This window comes from Puntigrus tetrazona, chromosome 11, assembly GCF_018831695.1.
Source record: "Puntigrus tetrazona isolate hp1 chromosome 11, ASM1883169v1, whole genome shotgun sequence".
NCBI lineage: Eukaryota > Metazoa > Chordata > Actinopteri > Cypriniformes > Cyprinidae > Puntigrus > Puntigrus tetrazona.
The window spans coordinates 20,068,681-20,094,805 of record NC_056709.1 but is presented as its reverse complement, the minus strand read 5'-3'; the positions used below and the strand labels follow the sequence as shown (position 1 = coordinate 20,094,805).

The 26,125-nt window shown below is 39.3% G+C and overlaps 1 protein-coding gene across 6 annotated transcripts in view; it reads left to right on the top strand.

Moving 5' to 3' along the window:
• The first annotated feature begins 313 nt into the window (after positions 1 to 313).
• atp2b4 (ATPase plasma membrane Ca2+ transporting 4) overlaps positions 314 to 26,125 on the top strand; it is a 74,670-nt gene continuing 48,858 nt past the window's right edge. For 4 of the 6 annotated variants that reach the window (XM_043251847.1, XM_043251845.1, XM_043251843.1 and 1 more), the window contains exon 1: positions 314 to 962. The gene's annotated coding sequence lies outside the window, so the exon portion shown is untranslated. The remainder of the gene's footprint in view (positions 963 to 26,125) is intronic. The other 2 variants (XM_043251844.1, XM_043251842.1) reach the window with 1 other exon arrangement.

Here is a 26,125-nt window from a genome sequence, read left to right as displayed (position 1 = left end):
CCCGACAGGAAATGCTAAATCTTAATTTTTCAAGACTACAAATTAAACTGCTCCATTTAGCTACACCGCTGTGACTCAAATCCAGTCTTTTCAACCATCTGTAAATATTTAAATCGCACAAAAATATTCCCGCTACGCCACTGCGTCCGCAGTTACATATCTCGCTTAACAATTTAGCCCGTCTAACAACTCGAAGTGTTGGGAATTCCGGGATCTGACCATTCATTTGCTTCGATTTTCCTTATGATCCACCTTAAATGACTGATCCCACACACAACAAGTCCCTCCCTCTCCGCCGCAGCTCTCCCAACCCCTCAGACTGAATCTCTATCTTCCCTCTTTCGATTTCCAGCCACGGCAACCAGTGATTTAAACTGTCTTTTTCGTTGCGCGGTGAAAGGTTGCGTTTATCCGCACTTTTCCCGGCGGTTAAACGGGGATTAAAGAAAACAGAGCAGTTAACACGTAGAAAACAAGATTGAAAAGCAAACAAAACTTGGATCTGTTGCGTTTGCGTTCCGTAACCAAAGCGGAACATACCTCAATCCCTCTTGTGATTATTTCCTCTTTTCTCTGGACGAAAGGGCTGTTGGATTGGGTTCGAGCAATCGGGCTTTGTACTTCTCAGCGGCGTGAAACAAGTTTATACGTGTTTTTAGCCTAAACGCGGAGGTCACGTTTTACATGTAAGGGAAAGTGACTAATTCCATCCTGGTGGTTGACTGGCACCGATTCTAAAGTTAGTTTCCAGATGCAGAGTAAACAAACACGGTTCGCGAGCGAAGAAAGACACTGCCTATCCGTGCAAGCGTTTACTTAGAGACCCTTTGCGTTTTTCTTCACTGGGAGTTTTGAGAAGAAGGCTTGTTTTTGAGGAGCAGGGCTTGTTTCTCGATGCACTGAATGAGGAGGAACGTCCCATGTGCGGCTTTCACTCTTTCTGACAACCCTCCAGCCCCAAGGTAGGTTTGTTATTTTTCCTGCTTTATCTTATTCATTTCCTTCACTTTGATTTTCCTATCCACAGGTGTGCGCGTGCATGTTCCGTCTTGTAAACGTTCCTCAGAGCCGCGCCGTGTTTGCTCACGAGACCTATTTTTTTTTTGCCTGTTGCGAGTAATCGTTTCTGCACCGCTTTTCAGGGAACGATTTAATCGTTTACAAGTATTACGCCAGTTCACTGTGAAAATCGCTTTTTTTTGGTATTCCCGTACCTGCATATTTCACGTAAACGCAACACTTACCGTTTTTTATATCATTACTTATGCATGCATTGGCGTATTTTAGCGCCTTTTATTATCGCTTCTGTCAGCGCGGTCATATATATATATATATACATATAACGTTGACGTGTGCGCGTTTTGCACTGCTGGCCAACACGGGCTTTTAATGGGCAGAAATAAACGGTTACATTTCATGTGAAGAGTAAAAGAGGCTCTCTTGCTGATTGATAAAGAGGTAATCAGTCGATCCCTCTGACGTCACCCCCTTGGGTAACGTCCACCGCGCCTCTCTCGCGCCTCTCTGGGTGTGCCCTCGCGCTATTGCGTCGAAGGGGAAACCCTGCAATTTGTTCCCCGTGAGGAGCTTCGATTCTCTGTCCTGTGAGGAGAGCAAAACCTGCCCAGTTGTGACCGAAAGAGAGCAACGCGAGGCACACAAGCTTTCTGCTTTGTGTTATGTAGAAGTATTAATGTTAAATGTTAACGTTTAAATCACCTTAAGGTGTCTTGTGATCGTTTGCCTCAGATGATGAAGGGGCGACTGTAGTCGTGACAACATCTGGAAACGTGAAGAAAGCTTTAAATATATATATATATAAAGGATATAAGCCTCCCTCATAACATCAGGTTTTGGTATTAAAGAGGTAATTGACCTATAAATGAAGGTTTAGCTTGAACATTAGGGATGCCTCAGCCTGTACCGACTTCCATGTTTTCCCATACACAGTGTGAACGTGAGACCGGCGGTCCGGCAAACATCCATTGTGTTTCTCATAAGAAAACCGGGCGAACGATGATTTCGTGTATTTTGTGTAAATGGTAATCTCGAGGGCCTCTTGAGTACTTTTGACCCTCGAAAGGTCAGGTTGTTTATTTGTTTAGGTTTCAGTGTTTTCCCCTTTGGCAAAAATGTTATCTAGACGTTTTGGAGGGCTGCTTAGTCCTGTGACACAAATAATAATAGCAGCGAGTTTGTTTGCAGTGTCACATTCACGAAGTCTCATTGTGCGGAAACTGGAAAGCCACCTTTTTGTTTTACGGCCCGCGGGGGATGTTCGCGAGCTAATCTTCTGTTGGTGCGAGCGCGATTTATTTTTGTGGAAATTTATGAGCGACGTTTAGTATGCCCACAAAATAATCAGAAGAGAAAGGTCAGTCATTATGAAATATGCTGTGATCACATTTAAGCTTATCCCCGCAGATCCACCGTAATCCAGGAGAATCCATCCCAAGGCCGAGGGTCTGTTGTTAACCAAATGAGAGTGATTGGAACTCTCGGAGATCACTTTGTCATGCGACAGATTTGCAAACGGTAGCCTACACTCTTTGCGTGTTTAAATGTGGAGCGTTGTGTGTTTGCTCAGATACCGCTCATGATGCAGGGGAGTTTATTAGTAATTATGAAGAACCTTCTTGAGGACATTAGTAAGCAGATATCGCTGCTGAACAATACCACTTGTGTTCGTTTTCATGCGTGTGGGTGTGCTTGTACATGCTTTAAACTTTACATAACCTGTAGGGTGGGGGTGTTTGGAGCTATCGAGAAGTTTTCTTCTCTAGTGATTACTCCAGCTGACTGATGCAATTTATTGTTGTGCATATCAAGCTGTGTTTACCCTGCAGAGCATCTGTTCCCTCTAATTAGCGGAGAATTGTACTGTTCAGCCTCCCTCCTCAGACACGAGCATGGGCGCTGGTGGTAACATCAGCCTATACGGTGACTCCGGTCTCCCTGGTGTGACTACTGGCTATAAATGGGACAGCTATATCTACTAGCTCAGACTGTTGTGCCGAAAACACGACTAGAGGCACTTAATGAGCTGTGGGGGATTGTTTAGCGTGAAACAGTGAGGAGGATGTACCTGTTGAATTGGGCTAAAATGCAAAATAAGGCCTTCGTTAGTAGGAGTAGAAGCTTTTTTTGCGGACGCACAATGGTGAAATTTCAAAACACGTTCTGGTAACGCTTCAAGGAAGAAGCTGAAGGAATGAGTTGTTTTCGAGCCAATTTTTAGGCACCCGTAAAACTTTTAGCATTTTGACATTGTGATTATCGCTGCCGCTCAAATTCGAATTGGCGTTGTGTGTTTAGACATTTTGTAATTCTCAAATTTTTAATTGAATTCTCATTTATTTGTAAACCAGCGTACATTTCTGCAGCATGGTATTGAGAATAGTAAGGGATGCGGCGTCTATTTTGGGATGTATACGCATAAAAGGTCTTTTTGAATGATAAAAGAAATGTATGGCTGGGGTTGGTTTAATCTATTGGGAGTGGACAAGGTTTTTGGATCATTGTTTACTAATTATTATGATCTCACATGAAATAGCTGGAGGGGAGAAATTCCGGTCCCACCTTTGGGCTAGTGTACACAACATCAAAGTGGACAAGAATTGGTTGTGAGAGAAGGGCACTTAGTTATCTTTATTAAAGTTTATGAGGTCATGAATAAATAATGAAGTGCATGGATAAATAATTCATAATAAAGAGTGCAATAATATGAAATATAACAGAATTGTCAATTCTGTTTGATGACAACTTTAATATCACAATGCCCTAGAAAATATAGTTTATAGAGCTTTTAATTAAAGCATTTAATAGCAATTATTTTCTGATAATATTTCTTTTGTTAAATTAACAAAATGTAATGATACTTGTAGCGTGAAAATGCACCAGTGCACGTCTCTTTTCTTGAGATATTTGACTTGTTGAGCTTTCTTGAATTATTAAATTCTAAAGGAAGTTTTGACCAGACATTTTCTTTTCTTTTGATTATCGGTTGAAATATGATCTGGACATGCTCTTAAAAGATTTCATTGAATTAACTTTTATAAAACACGCCACCAATGAGACTTTCAATGAAAATATATAACACATTCATTTTTTGTACAGCTATTTCTATACAATTAGGGCAGACGCTCTATTGCCCTTCTGTTACACATTAACATCATGCTTCTCATTCCCTGCCAGCAGTATTTTTACAAAGATTTCTTTTGCATTGTTTTCCCTGTAGTTTGCTTGTATTTAGAACATTAGCGCTGCTAAATAGGAGAACATTTGTACCAGGGTTAAGTGTGGCAGTGTAATGATTACAGAGGTCAGGTGATTCTTAGCATCTGCGTGTTGTTTTCCTCTTTCCTGTCAGACAGCGTGGCGTGCATGCTCGGGTTTGATGGCAGAACAGCGCGACCAACGAGCCTCGCAGGCATGCCGCTATTCACATTGGCTCAGCTTGGGTGAAACAGTGAATGCGCAAATAAATGCATAAATAAGTAATTTTGCATTAGCGGTGGGGTTTAGTGGAGCGTGGATGCATGTGGATGCGAGGTTGCCCGGCATGCGGTGGCGGGAGAAAGATCTCTGCTGACTGAGATGAAGAGAGGGGCCTCCCTGTAACAGATGCTCATACTTGTTTGTCTGGAAAAACAAACATGCTTCTTTATTTGTACGTTCCAATCACAGCAAGCTTCAGCATTTGTGTTGTTATCACTGGGAACTAGTGAAGGATGGTTTCAGCCCCCCACTCTCAAACTAGTTGTAGTCTAAAGATGTGATCTCTCGCTTTTTGATATAGCTCTTTTTTTCCCTCCTGCCTTCATTCACTTACTTCATCGCTCGCTTTCTATCCATCTTTTCTGTTTCTATTTATCTTTCACCCTCCCACTTTGGTGTGCGATGTTTAATGCAATACTAGGGGTGTGTTTGTGTGTACGATGATGTTTGAGTGTGCGTGATTGCTGGTGATTCAACAATCTTTAACTGTGTTTGCGGTTGCATCAACATTAGCTAGTAAGTGAAGAGAGTGTGTGTCCTTAAGTGTGTGTTTGTGTACATGACAGATACCATTACCGGGTACCTATGTGGGTTTCCATAGAGCACGTTTCCAGGCTCCGCTTCTGCTCTGCATGTAATCACAGTACAACGTGTTGGCTGCTTGGGTAGGTACTGCATTACATAGCAAAGTGGTTGTCATACTTGTCCGATGTAGTACGCACGATCAAATCTGACCAAAAGAAAGTGAAGGCGGACACATTGTATGTTGAAGTTCGGGGTTGATCTTTTTTTTTTCAGCACGGATACAATAAATGTATTAGACATAGGAGTAACGCAAATGACTTTGTACTGTCACGTTGACCAACTGAATGTATTTTTACAAAAAACTATGTTAATGATAATGTCATTTTTGCGGCACAAAATCAACATATTAGAACATTCTGTTTTCTCCTCATTAAAATTACATTTAAACTATTATATAAGATGTCAAAATTGTAACCGTGTTTCACAATGATACTATTTTTGTTGAATTTTGATCAAACAAATGCAGCCTTGGAGAGCATAAGTGAATTTTTTGCTAACTTGCATACGTATATCGCCTTAAAAATCGTTTAAATGCATGTTTACTTGTAAATGCATGCGTTGATGTTAATTTTGGCATCTTTTAATATACACGTACAACTTTGCATGCTGTATACAGAAAATATTGCATATCATGAATACATTTATTTTTTTAAATCATGAATTAGGCCTAAACATTTGTTTTCAGTACTTAAATTTGACTGGTCGTATATTGACCTGTATGCTACAGCCTGCTATATTTGCATGTAAATAGTCTTCATGGTTTTGTTAAACGTGTAGTGTAAAATGCTTGCTGGTGTACTGTGTGGAGTTGTCTGGCTTTTAATGTAAAAACAAAATCGGATACACACAAAGCAGCCAAGCTTGTATTCAGGGCCTGCTTTACACTCCCCGTGAAGTAAGGCAGCATATCCAAGGCACTATATACTTTAACATTGTTAGATCAAATTTACCTTTTTTGTGTTCTCTTATACAGGTGCCGTTTTTTTTTTTTATAATTCACTGAGAGAAACTGGCTTTAGCTCAATGAGACGGCAGCCTTCTTGGCTTTATCAGAATGATAGCTCTGCTCCGGCAGCCCACGCAGCAATGGCAGTTACATAACGATCACTGATGTCTCCCCGCGCAACTGTTAGAGTCAATCGACAGGTCCCACGTTCAACCTCCACTGCCGGCCTTGTACTGTGGGCCATGGTGGGCGGCATAGTCAATAACTTGAGCCTGGGTGGAAGATCGACTGGGGAAAAAATGAAATAAAAAAACATGACGGTGACAGGCTCGTAGAGAAAATTCCCAACCAGGCAGCTTACAGAGCTTGCGTTCGGTGCGTTGGTTTCAAAATGCGTCGTGTTCCCACTTGTTGTATATTTAAGAAAGAGAATCTTAATTGAATGGGGTGTTAGGCTAGTTAGTGATATGGCCATCTGTACTTGCAAGCACAGATGAGCAAGAGCCTCAGAGGTAGTACTCTTCAAGGGCAACTGATACATCCAAAGGCGCTTTGTGTACTTATACTGTCTGTAATTGCAGGCCCAAAACTGATGTAAGAACTGTCGTGACTTGTTCATCATTATTATTACCCCATATTTAATTCCACATGTATTGAGAGAGATTCACTTTGTGTTTTTGTAGACAATTCTGCTAACACACAGAAAACCGAGAAATAAGCACGGGCTTATCCGCCGTCAAAAACACCATTCCTCAAGATTTAACTACCTCATCAGCTGTGTAATCTTGGTGTGGTATCTATCTGTGGCCTTTTCTGACCAACACTTCCCCCACTCCTTCATTTGAAAGATGAAAGCTGTCAGACACCCTTGTGAGACAGCGAGAACGAGATGTGGATGAAGAGAGAGAAGTGGGGTGAAAAGGATTAATGTCTCAGACTACGTGATAGACCCATTAAACAGATACTGTCAGATTCTTAATTAAATGTTTTAAAAGACAAGGGGAAGGGAACTCTCAATTAACAAACCGATTGAGGGTGTTTGGACTAAACAGTCCTGCAGGTTGAGTAAAGCACACAACCACTGATGCTTCACTGATAGCCTTTGACTTCAAATAAGGGAATTATGAAAGCTTGTTGATTTAATTGTTAAAGGGGGTATTCGGTAGGTATGCAACCATACAAAAATGCTGGCCAATACATTGTCTTTATAGGTATGCACCGAAATTAAACATTTTGGCCGAAGCCAAGAACATGGTTTTTCACCTGTACATTTATTTTAAAAACCAACAGTTTAACATTAAATACTGGACATTTAACAAACGCTTTAAAGATACAAGTATTTTCAGATAGCCTAAGTTCATATTTTTTGGAGTAAAATGAAATGGATACATTAGTCATAGAGAGCTCCGGACCACGTGTCCCAAGACAAGCTTAGTGGTTGAGTCTTTTTTTTTATCAATTTTTTTTAATTTTCCAATGAGGAGGAGAAGCCTCATTAAGCCTCATAAATCCATATATGCTTAATAAATCTTTGCTGTTTGTTTTTTTTTTTCCTCTATGACAAGACAACAAAATGTTGTTTACAGAGTTTTACTCATATTATTATTTTTGTTGTTGGTGTTCTTTGCCATGCTTTAGTTGTTTGTGCCTTAGAGGTGCCTGGCAGAGGCACAGTTCTAATTTAGTTGCTGGGCGTTGTGCCAAGTGGGAAACTCTTGGGCACGATGCCTCCTATCGAGGCCCTCCCTGATCTCTTTTGCGGGGTTACAGCGTTGGGATCTGTGTGAACTAAAGGCCGCCTGCTGACCAGTGCAGCTTGTTGATGGCAGCAGAAGCCTGTTCTCACCTAGTCTGTTATTAACAAAGCAATGCTGCAAAACATGGCAAAGAGGTCATATCATGAATTTTTTTTATTACTTAATTGTTTTCCTTGAGGTCCACTTAAAGTGTTAGTATAGCTTTTTTGTGCCAAATATAGTTAAAAATATGTGCCTTTTTAAAGGGCTTTTCACACTGAACGTGATAATTCGGCGAATCGAATATAATAATAGATCCCTATGGACCTATTCACACCAGGCACAATCGTTCTCCGTGCAGATATGGGCCGTCCAATCAGATTTGAGCTAAGATCATGTGCCCGAAGCAGCTACTGTTGCACAAAAAGGCAAGTGTGATGGTGCTGTTTTGAAAACCAGTGTAAACAAAGAAGAAGAGTATTCTGAGAGAGAAGAGAGTGGATGGAATTCTTGTTATTGGCATCTGAGAGCTAGGGCTGCACAATTTTTTTTTTTTTTTTTTTTTTTTTTGGACAGATACTGCGGTTTGATTTGGGATTTTAAATTTGCAAAGTCAAGCTTCAGCTCAATATTGTTAATAATGTGCAGCACGAGTAGCTTTAGGCTGCTGAATAAAAAATAAAAAATTCTTAGTTTCCATTAATCTATTACATAATTCCTTTTTGTTTTGGGCATTATTCCAGTATGTTACTGTTGTTCTATTGAATGCAATCTACCTTATTACATCCCACCAGTAGAGTCCATCAAATACCAGTAGACACAAATATAGTGTACATTAAAACCAATACAATTCCCATTATAACTCTTAAATCCATTACATTTTCTACTGAATTTTACAGGAAATGTGTGTGTGTGTGTGTGTGTGTGTATATATATATATATATATATATATATATATATATATATATATATATATATATTTTATATTAATATAGGACTGTATTTATTTTGTCAATTTATTATAAGTATTTTAATTCATCATTTGTCAGATTTTTGAAACATTTTTCTACACACAAAATATATGAAATATATATATTTTTTGTATGTGATTTGTATGCAACTCATTATAATTATATTTTAAAGCATTATAGATAGTTGCGTTTCTGGCAAAGAACCAAAAATGATTTAGTTTCTCAATGCTTTATATTGTTCAATAGACGATTTTAAATCCATGTATATACATGGAATACATATCTGAGGAAAAATGCATTGCTGGTCAGCCCCACCTTGCTTAGCGCTCAGTGTCACATGGCCTTAGGATTTCTGTAACTGTGCTTTGCAATGTCTGCAATATACTGTCACAGCTTAAAATGTGAACGTTAAAACGATCATTTATTATTTAAAAAAATGTGTGATTCTTCTCAAGGTCACGTAGAGCTTGCAGGTGCTACACACAAGGTATTTCATTTTTGCTGATTAGTTTTGGTATGTATTTATTTATTTATTTATTTATTGGGAATTAGGTTTTTGCTGTCTTAAATCAGTGTTTTCATGTTATGTAAAATTTCTTTTTACATTTTTCTTAAAAAAAAAAAAAAAAAAGTTTTGCAAATGTACAAATGGTCCAAAACTTGTACTAACCCTTAGGTGTGTGAAAGTTTGATATCTGTCTCGGTCATCAAATCCAGAATTGTGTGAGACTGTTTTGTTTTCTTGATCCCATGCTGTTCTTTATGATGGATGCAAAATACTGTGTCATGCCTTCTCACCGCCTGGTCATGACGTACATTGCCACATCATGTTTCTCACAGAGATGGAATAGCTTGTTTGGTTAGTGGATGAGGGTGTGGCATACACACATTGTTCTTTTCAGTGTTTACAGAAGACATTTTGCTTTGAAACCTCATTGTTTGACAGACCGATGACAGGTAATCTCCACAGTAACTGTTCTTTTTTTCTAAAATTCAGTGATTGAATGGAATGTTTTTTCATTACGTGATTAGCCACTTTCCTCTTGTGGTATTTGGGAAGTTTTGCATCTATCTTAGCTCTGTCATGGGTGGAAAATGTTGTGATATTGTTCCATTCAGTGTGACACACCCAATAATATTCATGGTTTGGTAGTGAATGTGGAGGTTGTGGACAGCGCAGGGAGGGTTAAATGGGTCAAATATGCACAATTTTCCGAAACCCACATGCTGGCTCTTCACACAAGAACTCTCAGTATTCAAAAAGGATGTAGTAAGGACCATGTGAGTCCCAAGACTCTGAGAGGAGTGGAAGAAGGAGCCTTTGTAGATTGCGTGCTCCTTCCCCGCTTTTTCCACTGCTGCGTATGGCCTACTGTTAAAGTGGTTTTGTGTGTGACAAGCAGCATAGGAGAATGTGGTAAGATACGCCTAGCGTTGGACAAGAATTTTTTTTTTTTTTTTTTTTTTCATTCCTCATCACCACTGAAAAAAGGCCCTTTACAAGAAATTCCATTACCCCATTTAAAAAAAAAAAAGGCCCCATTATGGTTCCCAAATGTTCTGTGTTTGCGCATAAGTTGCTAAGTGGTCAGACATGTGCATATGCTAGCATCTTGTGACATGCATTTGTGCGAGGGCAGCATCTCTAGGGAAAAAAAGACTCCTTGTTCTCAACCAGATGGTTTATTTCAGACTTCTAAGCATTTTTAACCTCTCCACCAAATTTGTTAAACCCTTTCCAATTCATTGTAGTGCAAATGATACATGTTTCATGTAGCTTTGAGTTTGCTCTTATGCAGTGGAACAGGATGTCTGCCAAAAGATGGACTGCTTTGAATTGAATTTCCTACAGGGTCATTGGCTGACACTGGGTGCGTCTCTGTGGTCAAGCCTCCTATCAGCCAATTTCCCTGCAGATGTCAAAGACAAACCCTGAGATGGATGGGAGCTCACTGGCTGCAGCTGGCCTTCAACTGAACAAGCTTAAGGTCTTTTGGAAGCTCCCTGCGGCTCAATCCCAAGCCATGACGGAGCGAGAGCGACAACAGAGATCAGATATGTCAACTGTTGACCTCCTCCCTCTCAGGCGTCTGTAGAGTGCGTCTCCTCATGACAAAGCGGAGGGCCTTTACTATATCAAAACAGACCGGGCTTTCTCTGACAGCTATTGTGAAACTTTTCAGTTGCTAAGACATCACATCAAGCCATCCTTTTTTTTTAAAATTAAAGCCAGTCAGTCAGTGGTATTTGAAGTGTGTATGCTATTTAAAAAATAAAAGGGAAAAGGCATTCATATAGGAATGGAACCGGTTTGACAATAAATCATGATAAAATTCCCCGCAGTTCTGAAATGGTAATACTATGTTAATTAATAAAGAGTAGTTCAACCTCTGTTGAGAATCTAACCTATACACCTTTGGGGGTTATCATATGCCTTCTGAAGAAGATTGATGGTTTTTGTAACAAAAATATTTCTAGTTTTATAACATGAATAACTGACTTTTGTTTTTTCCTGTGAGAACACCATGTTCCAGCTTCTTGGCTCGACATTGAACGTATGACCTGCATCATACATCGAGTCGTAGGTCAGCCTTTTTTCACGATGGATATATCCGATTAACAGCGCTTTAAAATAATGGTCGATATCCACAAGCATTACCAAGTTTACCAAGCCAGGATAAATAATAATAAAAAAACTCGGACTGTGTTAGTTTGAAAGAAGAAAGTCATATACATCTAGGATGGCTTGGGGGTGAGTGAAATATGCTGTAATTTTCATTTTTGGGTGAACTGTTCCTTTTACAGTTTAGTAAGGATGAATGAATGCCATCCAGCATAAAGCACAGTTTTAAGTAATAGTGCACAGCACACAGAGCAGTTTCGTTTTGTCTGAAAACATGGCAGACAGCTGAGAGATCTTTAAAAGAGTTTTAAGAAATTATAAAATGAGTATAAAAATGAATTATGTGAATTTATGTCCGATTTGATTTCCTTTTTGCTTTCATCTCCATGCAATATTTAAAAGTAGTGTTTTAATCACAACGCTGCTTTGTTCATGAAAGGAAAGTGCTGTAAGTCTGCTGTTCCATAAGCACCGCCTGCTCTCAGAGAGTGGATTTACAGAGACTTGCATACTTCACTTCATTGGTTATCATATTGTTTTTGTCAAAATATTTTAACTATAAAACCTAGGTGAAACAATTTGTGCATTTGTACTTTTTGAATATTTCCAACACATTTTAACAATACAGTGATACTGATAACCATGCTAATTTTGATCATTATAGTTGTTGTAACAGTATGAGCTACATTCATATTATGTTGTTGATTCCAGAATAGCAATGACTTTTAGTAAAGCAGGGTTAAGGTTTTATTTTGATTCTTAAAAATAATTATAATGGATTGCAACCATTGACAGTTGTAAGAAATGTTTCTCGAATGCCACATCAGCATATTAGAGCGCTGCCTTGAAGGATCATGTGACCTTGAAGACTAGGTTGACTCCATAAGTAAATAATAGGAAAAAAAAAACTAAACAAAAAACCTTTAGTCTGTTAACTTTCCAATCAAGACAGTTGACCTTGCTATTAAAAATAATTAACCATAGTTTTTGTAAAATAAACGGTAACATCTTTAAAATCTTGTGGTTTGTTGAAGAGATATGTGCTTAATGATATTCGCAACTTTTCGACTGAATAAAACGGATCAAGTACCATTCACATTTTCTTCACAAAATGTAAGAATCTAATAAGTTACTGTAGCCGTACATGCTTCTTCTTTCGAGTTTATACACTGGGGTTGTATTGTCAGAGCTCTAACACACAATTTTCATTCTTGACAGTTTGTAAGACCATCCACACCAGAGATGATCCTCAGAGGAAATGATCGTGTTTTGATCCAAAGCTGTCATGGTGTTAAAGCTCTCATAGAGCGGCAGGCTTTTTTGTAGTTGTGTGCGAGTGTAGTGTTGGGTTTGCATTTTGGGTGTTGTCCATTGAGAGCAAGACTCAAGCATTTCTGTGTAGATAGGCCTGCTGAATGGAACAAAAGACAGAAGTCACAAGGGTGTGTGTCTGTCTGCGAGTCTCTCAGTCGCTGACATTTGGTTTAAAAAGCCTCTGTCGCTGTCTAATAATTTGTAGCATAAAAGGAAGCCTCAGCAGGAGCTGCCTAGTCAGTGAAGATAACCCTACAAAGATTGCTGTATGTTCGGATAGTTTTTCCCTCCAGAGCAAAATGGGCCTTACAAGTATAGAATGTGACATCTGTAGACATTGTCAAGACTCCATCCATGCATCTCAGGCCCAAACAGACACGCTGAATTCAGAGAAGCTCAGCAGAGGAAAAACTGGAAGGCAGGGAGGGTTGAGTAAGAGCAGAGATTCTGGGGTGGGTGGGGGGGGAAGACAAGAACACATAACATTCTAGTTATTGGCAGAACCGTTGACGTGAACTGAGCCACATTGATTGCACAGACAAATCCTAGGCAGTGTCGCAATATGTTTAGACATGTTTTTGCTGGTGGTATAATTTTCACAAGCTGCAGTGGTCCCGAACTTGCTCTACGTTGAGAGAGGGCATGTTAACTAAGCGGAAGAGTTGGAGGAAGAGAATGATAAACATAGCCTTGGGGCTAGCATGTCACATGTTAGAGCCTAGCAGGCGACGTTCCTTCATCACCATTAAATAGAGAGGAAACTGCTGAGATGTCACAAGTGGAATATTTTAGTTCTTGAAAAATCCAATGGAGCGTCACGCGCAATCTTTTTTCCTTGATTCATAGCATTTTCCCGTGATCATGAATGTTTTCTGTAACATCTGCATTATTGTTGCCTTAAGACAGATTTGGTCATGCGGTATGAGCCATCAACTACACTAACGCCGCTGTACTGGTAGAGAACCACTGATAGCATAGCACCAACTCCCTTATGAGGCAGTTTTGCCCATTAGCGGGACTCGTTTATGAACGTTGCATCAGTGCCTTCATTAAAAAACATTATTGGACTACATTAAGTGATTATAATGACTCTGGGATTTGTTCAGCAGTGTTTCAGTGATAACCAGCAAGTTACACTGGGCTGCAATTAGCAGAAAATGTCTGTAATCCTGGTCTGATTACTCAACTGTTTGATTTCAGTGCTAAATGTAGTGATGTGTGTTTGTTTTATGTTGGGCAGATAAATGGAAACCACTTTTTATCAGGGGTCCCAGTCAGATTACCTGTGTTTAGGAGCCAGATAGTGTTCTCTGGCAGGGGCCGGTTGAAATATTACAGCAAATGCAGTTCTTACAACCAAAAGATTCAAATTTAAATGTATTCACACTATTATGGGTGCTTTTCAAATGAGTTTTTTTTCTAATACCTAGTAGACTGTTCTACATGTTTAGCAGAGTAACAATGCCTGCGTTTGTATACTTGCCATCAGACAAGTGGCAGTCCTGTTAGAGACCAGAAGTGTCACAAGGTGGTTTGGTATTAAGGTTAGAAGTTGTTAATTGGCCATTTTCCATGTCGGACAAGTCTCTCTCTCTCTCTCTCTCTCTCTCTCTCTCTCTCTCTCTCTCTCTCTCTCTCTCTCTTCTCTCTCTTTTTTTTTTTTCTCTCCAGACTGACTGGCTAAATGAAGTAGTTGGAATACTGTGCATTTCAAAATGAAAAGCAGTGTTTTCTCTCAACGGTAGCACATAGCCTAGGACCTAGGTGATGCAGTTTTTATGTAGGTCTCTTTATTTATTTAATAGGAAGAAATGCAGTTTAGTCTTGTTGTAATATTCTGCACACATTCTGGGTGTCTTTCTGGTTTTCAACGTTTTTGAGAATTTGAATGCCCCGTAGACCTTTTTTTTTTTTTTTTTTTTTTTTTTTTTTTTTTTTTTTTTAATCCAAAATTTATTTTAACCTTTGGGTACTTTTATTTTAATGCAAACTAACATTTGTACCCAGTAAAAATGTACAGTGCCAATAGTGGTGTTTTACGGTTATATTATTGTGATTTTTCAGGTCTGACTAACTTATTTTAATAATTTTATTATCTTTTTTTTTTTTTATAATATTGTAAGTAATTTTGCTGTTTGAGAACCACTGATGTAGACATGCTTGTTTGGTCATGTGCATGCTTAACTCAGTATTTAATTTCTGTTAATTTCCATTTGTAATATATTTTTTAATTTTTTTAATTTGAGGTCAGTTTGGTATTCACCTCCCAGTTCCTCAAGTCTTTGTTTTTCGGTGGCTTCTTTGCATCATGCCTTTCAGAAGCCCGTGAATCATTGCTCATTTTTGGTCACCCAAAAATGAAAATTAGCATGTGTTTTATGCACCCTCAAGCCGTCCTAGCTATATATGCCTTCTTTAAGGCAAATCCAATCAGAGTTATATTAAAAAAACTGGCACTCCTAAGCTCTATCATTGTAGTGGGTGGATGTTTCCCTTTACCCCTTAAAGACCTAGAGCATTTTTCGGGGGAATTTTCAGTCCTATTCTAGCAGTCAGCATCAGCAGTCACCATATATCATTATGAATAGCGGAAAGTGAAGTTTAAGTCTTGCTTATTTAACTTCTCAATTTCTCTTCTGTTTTTTTTCTAAGAATAAATGCATTTCCAGAATTTAAAGAAAAACGCAAGCAACAATTGGTTGTTTTTTTTTTTTTTTACTTTGTACTTAAACAGAAACAGAACAGTATCTAGGCATTTTACACTTCCAAATAAAATGTTGTCTATATATAAAAATTCCCCAAGCAAGTTATAGCCATTTATTGCAATATTGTTATAGGTCCTTTTTAGTGAAAATCAGGTCTATTTAGTTTTTAGTAACAATATAGACTTGTCTAAATATTTAGTGAGAAAGAAAATGGAAGCAGTTTTACATAACAAAGTAGAAAAGTCACAGTAAAATTATATGTATGATGTATGAACATGAGACTCTCACTCTCATGAGACAATGAGAGAGATTAGAAACTCTGATTGGATTCGCCTGAAAAAAGAAAGTCCTATACACCTAAAATGGATGGAGGGTGAGTAAAACGCATGCTAATTTTTATTTTTGGGTGAACTAACCCTTAAAGCATCCAGAAGTGATTCCAGTGTATTGACTGTACACTTGGATTACCTGACTTTGTGCTGAAGACCCAACCCGTGACCTGATAAGAGCATGGACCACACAGCAAACACTGCTGCTCATTAACACAAGTTGCCAATTAAAAAAAAAAAACCCCTAAAACCTCACATCTGATGTTGCATTTCAAAGCACTTCACTTCAAAGCTCTCGTAGTCATCACTCAGGTGAGATGGCGCAATGTCAAGCTGTTAGGAAAACTGCCACACTTCGAACTAGGTCATGTTAGTTTATCCTTTTTGGCGAAACATGCAAGTCATCTGTTAGCACTATTACCCGGGAGTTTCGAAGAGATTGGCCTTTAACTCGTATCCAAACACTTCCTGAAGTTCAGTAATGCATCTGTCAGCTGGTGTTTGAGATCCTATAGCTCGTGAAGGCTTCCCTATGCTTAGTAAACAGTTTCAGTTCCCATTTCATCATATACTAAACATTTGCACTAGACGCCTTTTTATCTCTGCTTCTTGCCGATGCTTGTTGCTTGTGTGTGTGTGTGTTCAGTTAAGGGATAGCAGGGGCGCTGAGAAGGTTATGCAACATTCATTGTGGCATTTTTATTTTAAAGCTCAACTACCGCTCAGCCCTTGCTCAATGTGAATGTCAGCATGTGTGTTGATTGTTTTTTGTTTAATGAATGTGAAGTTCATCCACTCCGTCTGGCAGTCAATTTTCTGTAACAAGTACACATCAAGATGGCACACTCTCGACGCAAAGGTCACAAGAGTGACAAGATGTTAATTCAATAAAAGCAACCGGGATGGCTGATCTGCACAGCTGCATTTCTCTCTCTCTCTCTCTCTCTCTCTCTCTCTCTCTCTCTCTTTCTCTCTCTTTCTTTCTCTTTCTCTTTCTCTTTTTAGTTTTGTTTTTGTTCCCAGTTCCAAACCTTGGATTGGGTTTAAACTTGTGGAGCATGCCATTAGCAAGGAGGTGGTTGACAAATATGGCTTTGGACAGGAAATATCACAACCAATTCACCGCCTACATGAGAGCAGGATAGTGTGTCTTTTCCAGTGTGTTTAAGTTTCCCTAAAGTCATTTGGAATTTTTCCTTTTCCCGTCTCGCTTTTTTTTCCCCCTTTGGTCTGTAGGTAGTATTTTTCCCACCTTCTTCCTTCTAATCCTGTACACGCCTTCTCTTTTGCCGGCTGACAGCATGGAATAATTTTTAAATGGAGGTTGGGCCCACACAGTCTTATAGGAGTGGCTTCGGTACAAAAGCTAGACTACAGAGAGGAGAAATGGAAAAGAGGGAAGGAAGGAGGAAGAGAGAACGTGCTTGTGCTTGGAAAGTTTTCCTCATCAGATTGTTAGCTAGCAATTTCAAAAATTCTCAAAACGGATCTGCAGGAATGTGCATTTGTGCTTTGAACTGTTTTAACATACAGTTGGGCATGGCATACGTCTGCTTGTCTTTGCATTCATTGGTGTCTAAACTGCAAGAGAGGACTGGAATGCCTGGAATTAAGATTCATTTCAGTCTTCGGTTAGGGTCTGCAGAGCTAAACTCTTACGACAAACACTCTCACGCACTTGTACTTGCATAAATTCCTATACAATTCTAGGCTTGTTGAGTGGCATTCCAGCCGACTGTGAGAGAATCCCGTGACTCAGATGCCAAAACATGCCTGTCTTGTTTAAAAAGTGCATGAATATCACCACCAATTTGCTTTATATTTATTTTAATATTCTCCACAAAAAAAATAATAAATCCCAGACTCAAAAAGACAGCACAGTCCCAGCTGTTTTATTTCAGTTGTAACATCTGCTGTTATCGAAGTTGGGAGCGATTCAGAGCTTGAGGAATGTACTATATTTGTACAAAGTACTAATCCTCTTTACCAACTATTGCAGCATCTTTACTGTTACCACAACACAAAGACCATTGATGCTTCTGTATTTATGACGTACTCTTCTGTAATAAAGTAGTGGTGGACTGATAACGGTCTTTCAATAACCAATACTGATATCTCTTGGAGGGTGGCTAATGGAAGATTTCCGATCAACATTACAAGCAAAAGAACTGTTGTACTAAATGTCAGATAATCGGTGATGATTGTCTATACAACAGCTTGATGGAGCTTTTTTTTATTGTCTGATGTCACATTTCCACAATGAAATCTAGCTTTCTCCATTTTATTAAAACAAATGTATATTTCTCACTGTAATTTGAGTTGTATTTCCTTTTGTAATTATTCTGAAAAAAAACCCCAATAAACATTGCTGTGATGGGTTTTCTAATGCAGCATTAAAATTGGCTTCTTTTTCTCTTCTGACTGCTGTAATTACCCCCCTTCCCCACAGTTTTGCTAGAAATAATATGTAGCAGACCACAAAGCCATGTGCAGTGCAAATCTAGGAGGACAAACCTGGCTGCATGTTCACACACCCGTTTAATACTGAACATTTTTTGAGTGGTATGCACATACTTAGAAAAAAACCCCCCCAAAAAAACGTTGGCACTCTCATATAACGCTATTCGTCCGGAGGCTGATGGGACATTGGTATTTGCCATGAGTCATGCTGTAACTAACCCAGTGCAGTTGGTAATTCAGGGATCCCCTTCCTGTACACTCATCACTTTATTAATAGCCCACCTCCAGCCCATGAATATGCCCCATTTCCCATGACTCCAGAACAGGTTATATGTCTGCCTTTGCCCTTCCTTCCCGTCCCCCCTGACTCTCGAACTGACATCTGATCAGTCTGACGACGTTGGGATAGACCTCTGGCACCACTTGCTTTGTATGGACTGGCCATCTGTTGAATTCTGTGTGTATTTTGGATTTTCAGATGGTCTGATGAGGCCAGGTTGAGACCAGAGCCTGTGTTCTGGGTAAAATTGACCAGTATTTGCTGATATTTCCAGTAGAGAGTATGCATGGTGGACTGAGATATAACTGTTCTGTTGATGATGTGTTTCACAATGAATTGATAATCAATCACACGGGGTGTTAGAAGTGGTCATCCCCTCTCTGTGCTGTATAGAGCTTAGCTTTCTCACAAGTACTCCTTCCTCATTTGCTTCTCTCAGCTTCAGTGACTGAAGTATTTATCAAATAGATATATGATCAGGGCAGTGGCAATGGTTTGGGACGGCTGCCCTGCAGTGTTCACACTGTGCAACTATTCTCGGTTTGTTTGATGTTGATATTCAGGGGGCTTGTGGATGGGAAATGCACACCGGTGGCCTGGTGACTAACCAGTGGAGTAGTTTTGATCACTATTTATTTATTTTTTTCTCCACATTTCCGATTGCAAAGCTACGCTGTCCCACTTTTTGCATGAACATTTAAATGGCCATTTTTTGCTGTAATGCAAAGATATTCCCAATAGCTTTCCAAAAATCTCATAATTATTTATTCTATTTTTATTCTTTAAAAAAATTAAAAAAAGAATCTAATGTATAGTTTGAGGTTTAATACTATAGAAAGGTTTTTAAGTTTGAGTGTTTTAAGTTCATGTAAAAATATGGCATTCAGTTACTTCAAACATTTGTATAAACATCATTAATTGTAAATTGTGATAATTCGCAATTACAATTTCAAAGGAATAATCAACAAATGATGTGTGAATTGAATTTGTATATCATCCAAAAATGAAAATTCTGTCATTAATTTCTCTCTAGCAAAAATATGCCTTTAAACTTAATTGTGGTAATTATCAATATTGATTTAAAACAAAACTAAAAACTTATTATTATTATTATTATTATTAATGTATTTTTTTTTTTGTTAAAATCATGGTGTATCTTTTATCAGTATTCAGTGATAAACAATGTTTAGCCATTCACTGACCTGAAGATGTTTTCTCAAAATGGCCAAATATGAGGAGCTGTACTATGGATTTTTAAGCTATTTAATAAGTTATTTAATATTCCTCTGTCAGGAGAAGCTTTCAAGGAATTCTCATAATGATCAATATGAGCTGGTGCAATCCAGAGCTCAAGGTTAAAAACATATCTCTTAGTAATTTTGGATTTGTTATCTTCCAAAGAGAACTCATAGCTGGCAGAAGCGACCACTACTGACTTACTACTTTATTTAGATGTAGTATTTCTTACCTTCAGAACTTATCTCTGCAGCAGAGTGGAAAGAGCTCGAGTTATCACAGAGTTGATTTCATTCAATAAGATTACAGTCAGATGTTGATGCTCGGCTCCAGAGTGTACTTGCCCTGAGGAATGCCCTGTTCTGTCCTCATAACTGGCTTTCTCTGAAACAAACCACACTCCCACGTTTAGGCCAGATGCAGGTCACAAGCTTCATGAATTTGGCGAGATGCACCAGTTCTGTGTGCCGGGAGGTGTGGATGAACATGACTGATCTTCTCTGCTTCCCTTTTTTTTTTTTTTTTTTTTTTTGAACATCTTATGTGCTTAATTTACAAAGGAGAGCATCCTCACCAACAACCAGAGATGGTATGCCTAGGTCCTCATCATCTGTGATTATCAAAAGGGGCCCAAAACGTTGGCGCATGTCAGTGGCACAAACCATCATCTCTCCTGCTCTCAGCAGAATGGTGTTTATTTTCTCATGGCCAGTTCTTCTGTCATTCAAGGTTGTTTGTTCTTCCATCAGCCAGAGAATCCAGAGGGGACCCGTGGCTCAGGTTGTATTATGTTTGTGGGTATAGGAGAAAAGAAAGAAAAGGACCACAGTGTTTGCCATCTAGTGAGAGCTTATTAGACAAGCTCTTGTGCTATTGTTGTGAAAATTAATACATTTTCTTTTGAGAGCCCCTTGAATTCTGGGTAGACGGCTTCTTGAGGGCTGGTAAAGGGGCTTTTGTAGCTCTAGAAACAGAAACATTTTGCAGACTGTAATAGCAGCTTTAATAAGGTTCATTACCACTAATGCTTCTAATGATTGTACATGACTTTGTTTCTCTCTTCACAGCATGTACTCCTCTTCTCTCGCTAATGACAGGCTAACTTGTCTGGAAGGCCCGTAGCTGGTGCATGAGGTTAAACTCAATTTGACTCATCAGATGTGTTGTGAAAAAGTGATGAGTTCGGCCTTATTTTGTGTTTTTGGAATAACTAGCCACGACCATGAGCAGCAACAATGTGTTTTGTTAGGAAGGGCTCCACTACAGTTTTGAAGTTACTGCCTCTCCTGGTATAAATATTGCTCAATTGCTGTTTGTGAGCACTGGCTCTTGGTCTGATCTGCCTCATTTATCAGTCGCTTAAAGTTCAAATTTTGCTGGTAGTCTTGTCTACACTAAAACCTCATGCGTGAAGTAGTGATACAGTATTGGTCACAGGTGTGGATATGCATACACACAGCTGTTTATATATAAAAATACCTTTTTTTGAGCATCAAATCAGGATATTCAGATGATTTCTGAAGCACTTTTTAAAAAGTAGAACACTGAGGATACTGGCTCTGAAATACAGAACAGCTGAACTTGTGGCGTCTCGAGTTCAAATCCCATCTCGTGTCCTTTGCCGGTCCCACTCCCTCCTCTCTCTGCTCAGTGCTTTCTTGTCTCCTCTCTACTGTCCCATCTGAAAATAAACATAAAAAGCACATATAATATAACTTTAAAATAGTAGAACACTTAAAGAACGTCCGCACACTCTACCAAAAAAATAAATAATTGAATGCGAGATAAAAGCAACGCTTTACTCTTCAGACTATCTTCAAGTAATCTGCCTTTTGGATTTTTTACACTCCTCATTCGGACTGGTTTGAAGGCATGTTGACTTCCTGACTGTCCTTCAAAATTCTGCTTTGCCATCACAGGAATAATTTACATTTAAATATATTAAAACGGAAAAGTAATTTTTTTTTTTTTTTAACCAATTAAGTGAAGCTTTGTTACTATAATTGTAATACTAGCACATCCCTAATACCTCTGCTCAGTTTTTACATGGATGAAATGTTAAGCAATAAGGTAGGAAAGGCTGTGCTGTATTGTGAATAAATCACAAAGTTTAGTATTATGTATATATAACAATCCCTTGAAGTTCCACAAAGAAATCAATTCAAGGTATTACACTTGGACAAGCTTTAATGGAAAGCATTGATTGGTTTTTGTTACACAGCATTTTCGGACAGATGAATTGCTTGTTGCTGAAATTTGAACACGTTGCGTATGGTTAAGACATTGGTGTTATACTGAGAAACATTCTTTTCTCAGTTTTACAGGCAGAGCGGAGTTCAGGATTGGAGAAACAGTTGGCGCCTTTGCCTTGTTTGCACCTGTATGCAATCCATCTCTCCCCTCCAACTACACCTCCACCCCCAGGCCTTTTGGCTGCTTTTATTTATTTCTTTTTTTCTCTTCCATGTTTGATTTGTGTCTTTATTCTTACTTACGCTCCTGTGGCATGATATCTCCTGCTACCCACGCTCCGCTAATGGTGGGTTTAATTGCTTTCTGCCGACCTGCTTGTTTACACAAAGATTTGGTATGGCAGTCGCTATCTTTGCTCGATGCCTCGCTGAATTCAGCATGTTGCTCATGAAATGACATGAACGCACAAACGGCTCGCTCTCTTCCTAGTAACACTCTCTGCGTTCTGAATCTTTTGACTTAACCTTTTTTTTCCCCCTTCTCAAACCAAACACCTTTTAATTCAACCCCAATCTCTTTCTCTCCCACGTTTTCTTGCTTCGGTCTTTTCGGTCGAGCTGTGAGAGATTCTAAGATTGTGTAAGGGATTTCCTCCTTCCCTTGGGTCACGTGACTGCAGACAGGGTGTGGCCTTTTCCAGGGAGCCGAGCTGTTTATGGCAATGAATCAGTGTTCATGCCAGCCCCAGCGCCCCAGCGCCTCAGCGCAGGCACACTCACAGTATATCCACGGAGAGAGATGGGTGTGGCCGTTCCTCCCACCGTGTCCAGTCTACACAAACAGGATGTTGTCTATTTCTAGTTAAGGGACAGTAAAAGAAAGCGAGTGCTTCTGGTCAGTGCAAAACTTGCTAAGTCCTCTTCTGTATGCACATGCTGTGGTGCTTGCTAAGGCATTGCTAGCTTGTTGCTAGGGAATTCTTAGTGTTTGGTGGGTGGCTGCGTTCTCTAACCCTCACATAATGTTTCATATTTAGAATTTCAGTTAAAAAATGTTGGGTCAGTAATCTTTTTTTTTTTTTTTAAACATCTCTTTAATGCTCACCATTGCATTTGTTTGATCTAAATACAGTAAAAACAGTAATATGTAAAATATTATTACTATATAAAATGCCACCCCTTTCTTGTCGCATGATCCTTCAGAAATTATTCTAATATGATTTATCTTCTCCTCCTTTCACTTCTTCTAAATTTATATTTTTTTCAAGATTATTTTATGTAAGTTAAATTTATTTGAAATAGATATTTTTACGAAATTGTGCAATATTTTGGCCCGTAACATTTCATCATTTTTGTTAGTTTTATTAAAAATGTTACATCAATGTGTATGTGCATATTTAAATTTTATACTATTTTGTGTACATTTGTAATAGAAAGGAAGAGAGGTAGAGATTGAATTGAAGCTTAATATAAGAGCTGTTTGTTGAACATGCAGCTTCATTTGGCAAAAAAATACATTCCAGTTTCACTGGGAATGTGGTTGTACTCATTTACAAATAGTGCTTTGGCAAACATTTTTTCCTCGTTGAAGTCAGCCACTGTTTGTTGTTTTTACAGAAACCTGGAGCAGTACCTGCATACTATCCTCTTGTTTCTTCCTATATAGACGCAGTATACAACTTTAGTATCCACCTTATTTTTCCAGTAAGAGCAGGCACAGCCATTTGCAAATTTGTATGTCTTAATTATGAACACACTAGTGCTGTCAAGCACTGATTAATCGCATCCAAAAGAAGGTTTTGTTTCATAAAATGTACTGTGTACAATTTTTGTGTGTATATATATATATATATATATGTGTGTGTGTGTGTATATATATATATATATGTATGTATGTATATATGTTTATGTATATATATTTATATATATATATATATATATATAAAAATGTATATATATGTAAATATTATATATATATAATACATATGCATGTGTAATATTTATCAAAAGATATATATATGTATATGTGTGTGTGTTATATATATATATATGCATATTATATATATACACACATATACACACATTATGTAAACAAAAACTTTTATTTTGGGCGCAGTTTGTAACGTTTAATTATTTAACCGCATTAGAACACACTGGTCAGTAAACACAAACAGTTTTACAGTTTACCACACGTAGTTTTTCTTCTCGATATTTTGCTACAGCGGGTAATGAACCGGACGTCTAGCACATTCACAGAAAATGGTTTACTTGTGCCATAAAAAAAATAAGGTGGAATTACACCCTTGAATTATAGGCTGTATAACTCAGTAAAGACCGTACAATGCCCTACTATCTTAATGGTATGCTGCAACTTGGTGGTGGTGGGTTACTTCCTTTTGGTTAATGTTTTTTTGTGTGCAGCAAGTGAGCGTGAGTCGACTGGATTGGTGCAGAGCGAGCAGCTGGGTCCAGGGCTCCGCATTCTGCCGCTTTAGTATGCAAGGCAGGTGTGGCTGCAGTCAGAGGGAGGGTGGGCACAGGCCGACGCCTCGACACACAGACAGAGTGTTTCGCTCCCGGCCGCATCCAATTACACGCCCCCTGTTACACACACACACATTCACACTCACTCACAACCCAGCACAATCATTTTCAGTTTTTTTCCCCCCCCTTTCTATACACCCCATCTGTCTGTTCAGCATGCCTTCCTTTCTGTCTCACATCCTGCTGTCTTCACCTCTCAGTCAAAATGTCTCCGCATCCTTCTCTTGCAGTCACTTGCAGCCATGCCTTCTAAAGAAAAAAAAAGAGAAAAAGAGACGATCCTTGTCTGGTTTGATGCACATCCACTATCATCCTTTTTTCCGATCAAACTTCCTTGTCATCTATTTCAGCCACAGCTTATTTGGCTCTCGCTCTCCCTGTCTGGGACCCAGAGGCGTCTGATGAATGAAAAGCTGAAATTTAGGAGCTGAGGGAAGCAAAGACGGATGACCCGTCTGTCCAGCAATGTACAGCCCTGGTTAGAAAGGGGAATAGGGATGACGTCCAGCATTAAGGTGCTATTGACCAGTGTGAACTCTCTTTACAGGGTTAAAAATGGCTGTGCAGTCATTTCTGGGCGTCTGTTGCTTTTCCAACATTACAAAATGAGAGTTCACAAGTTTCTGGAGTAGTTTGTTTATGTGCGCACCATTTGTCTCGCTCTCCCCAGGGAGCTGCTGGTTTTCTGTTAACCCTCCAAGCCATTTCCCTCATCCAAATGGATGTTTTTGTGTATTACAAACGGATATTGTCCTCCTTTTTAGCGTACTTCCTGTAAACGGCTTCCCCTCTGCCTTACCTGAATTGAACTTCATCCTTTCAGGGGTAATTTAATAGCTGTCTGCATCCGGTGCTCCGCCTTTAATTATTGGGAGTGCATCAGACAGTTTGATTCGCCCCTCCGGCATTGATGGCTTGGACTGGCCTACTTTGCTTGGTTGCATCTCCCTACAGCCATATTTAGTTTAAATGCATAAAAAAAACAGAGTTGAGACTTCCGGCCCGATCTCTACCACACGCACTTTTGATAGGTGAATTACATAGCTGCCTAATTTAATTCACTTCCTGATTAAAGGCAGATAAAAACAACCACACTCAGTCTAAAACGATAAAGCAGGCATTATTGGGTTTTTGGTAATGGCTGACAGACTGTGCTCCGCAGACATTTCAGCACTGAAGAAGAGCGTTATTGTAATATTTAGACACCGACGGTATAAAACGGCTCCGTCTGCAGGGAACCGAGATGTTTTCTCTTCTTTTAGATGCGCGCTAACTCGCATGCTTTACTCAAAACTTTTCAGATGCAATGTAGACTGATGACTCACTCTCATAAAAACCCGACAGACAGAATGAGAGGGTGGGGAGAGAGAGAGAGGAAAGAAAGAGAAAGACCGAAGAGGTGGCGAGGCAGCGTAGGGTTTGCGGTGCTGCAGAGCCCCAGCGGAGTGGAGGCGGATATGGGGCCTAAAGGCCTGCTCTGGCACCGCTGCTGCAGGACAGCGGAGGAAACAGATGTGGCCGTGATTTACATCTGCTGCCTACCAGCGACTGCTCATACGCTTTAATCTCACAGCAATGCCTTGTTCTCGTTTCCTTTCTCTCGCTCTCTCTCTCTTTCTTTGGCATCTTCCGCTCACCCGGATGTCCCCACCTACTTTTGCACTCCCCCGTGTCTCGGCAGCCCCCCTCCATCACCACCGCAACCGC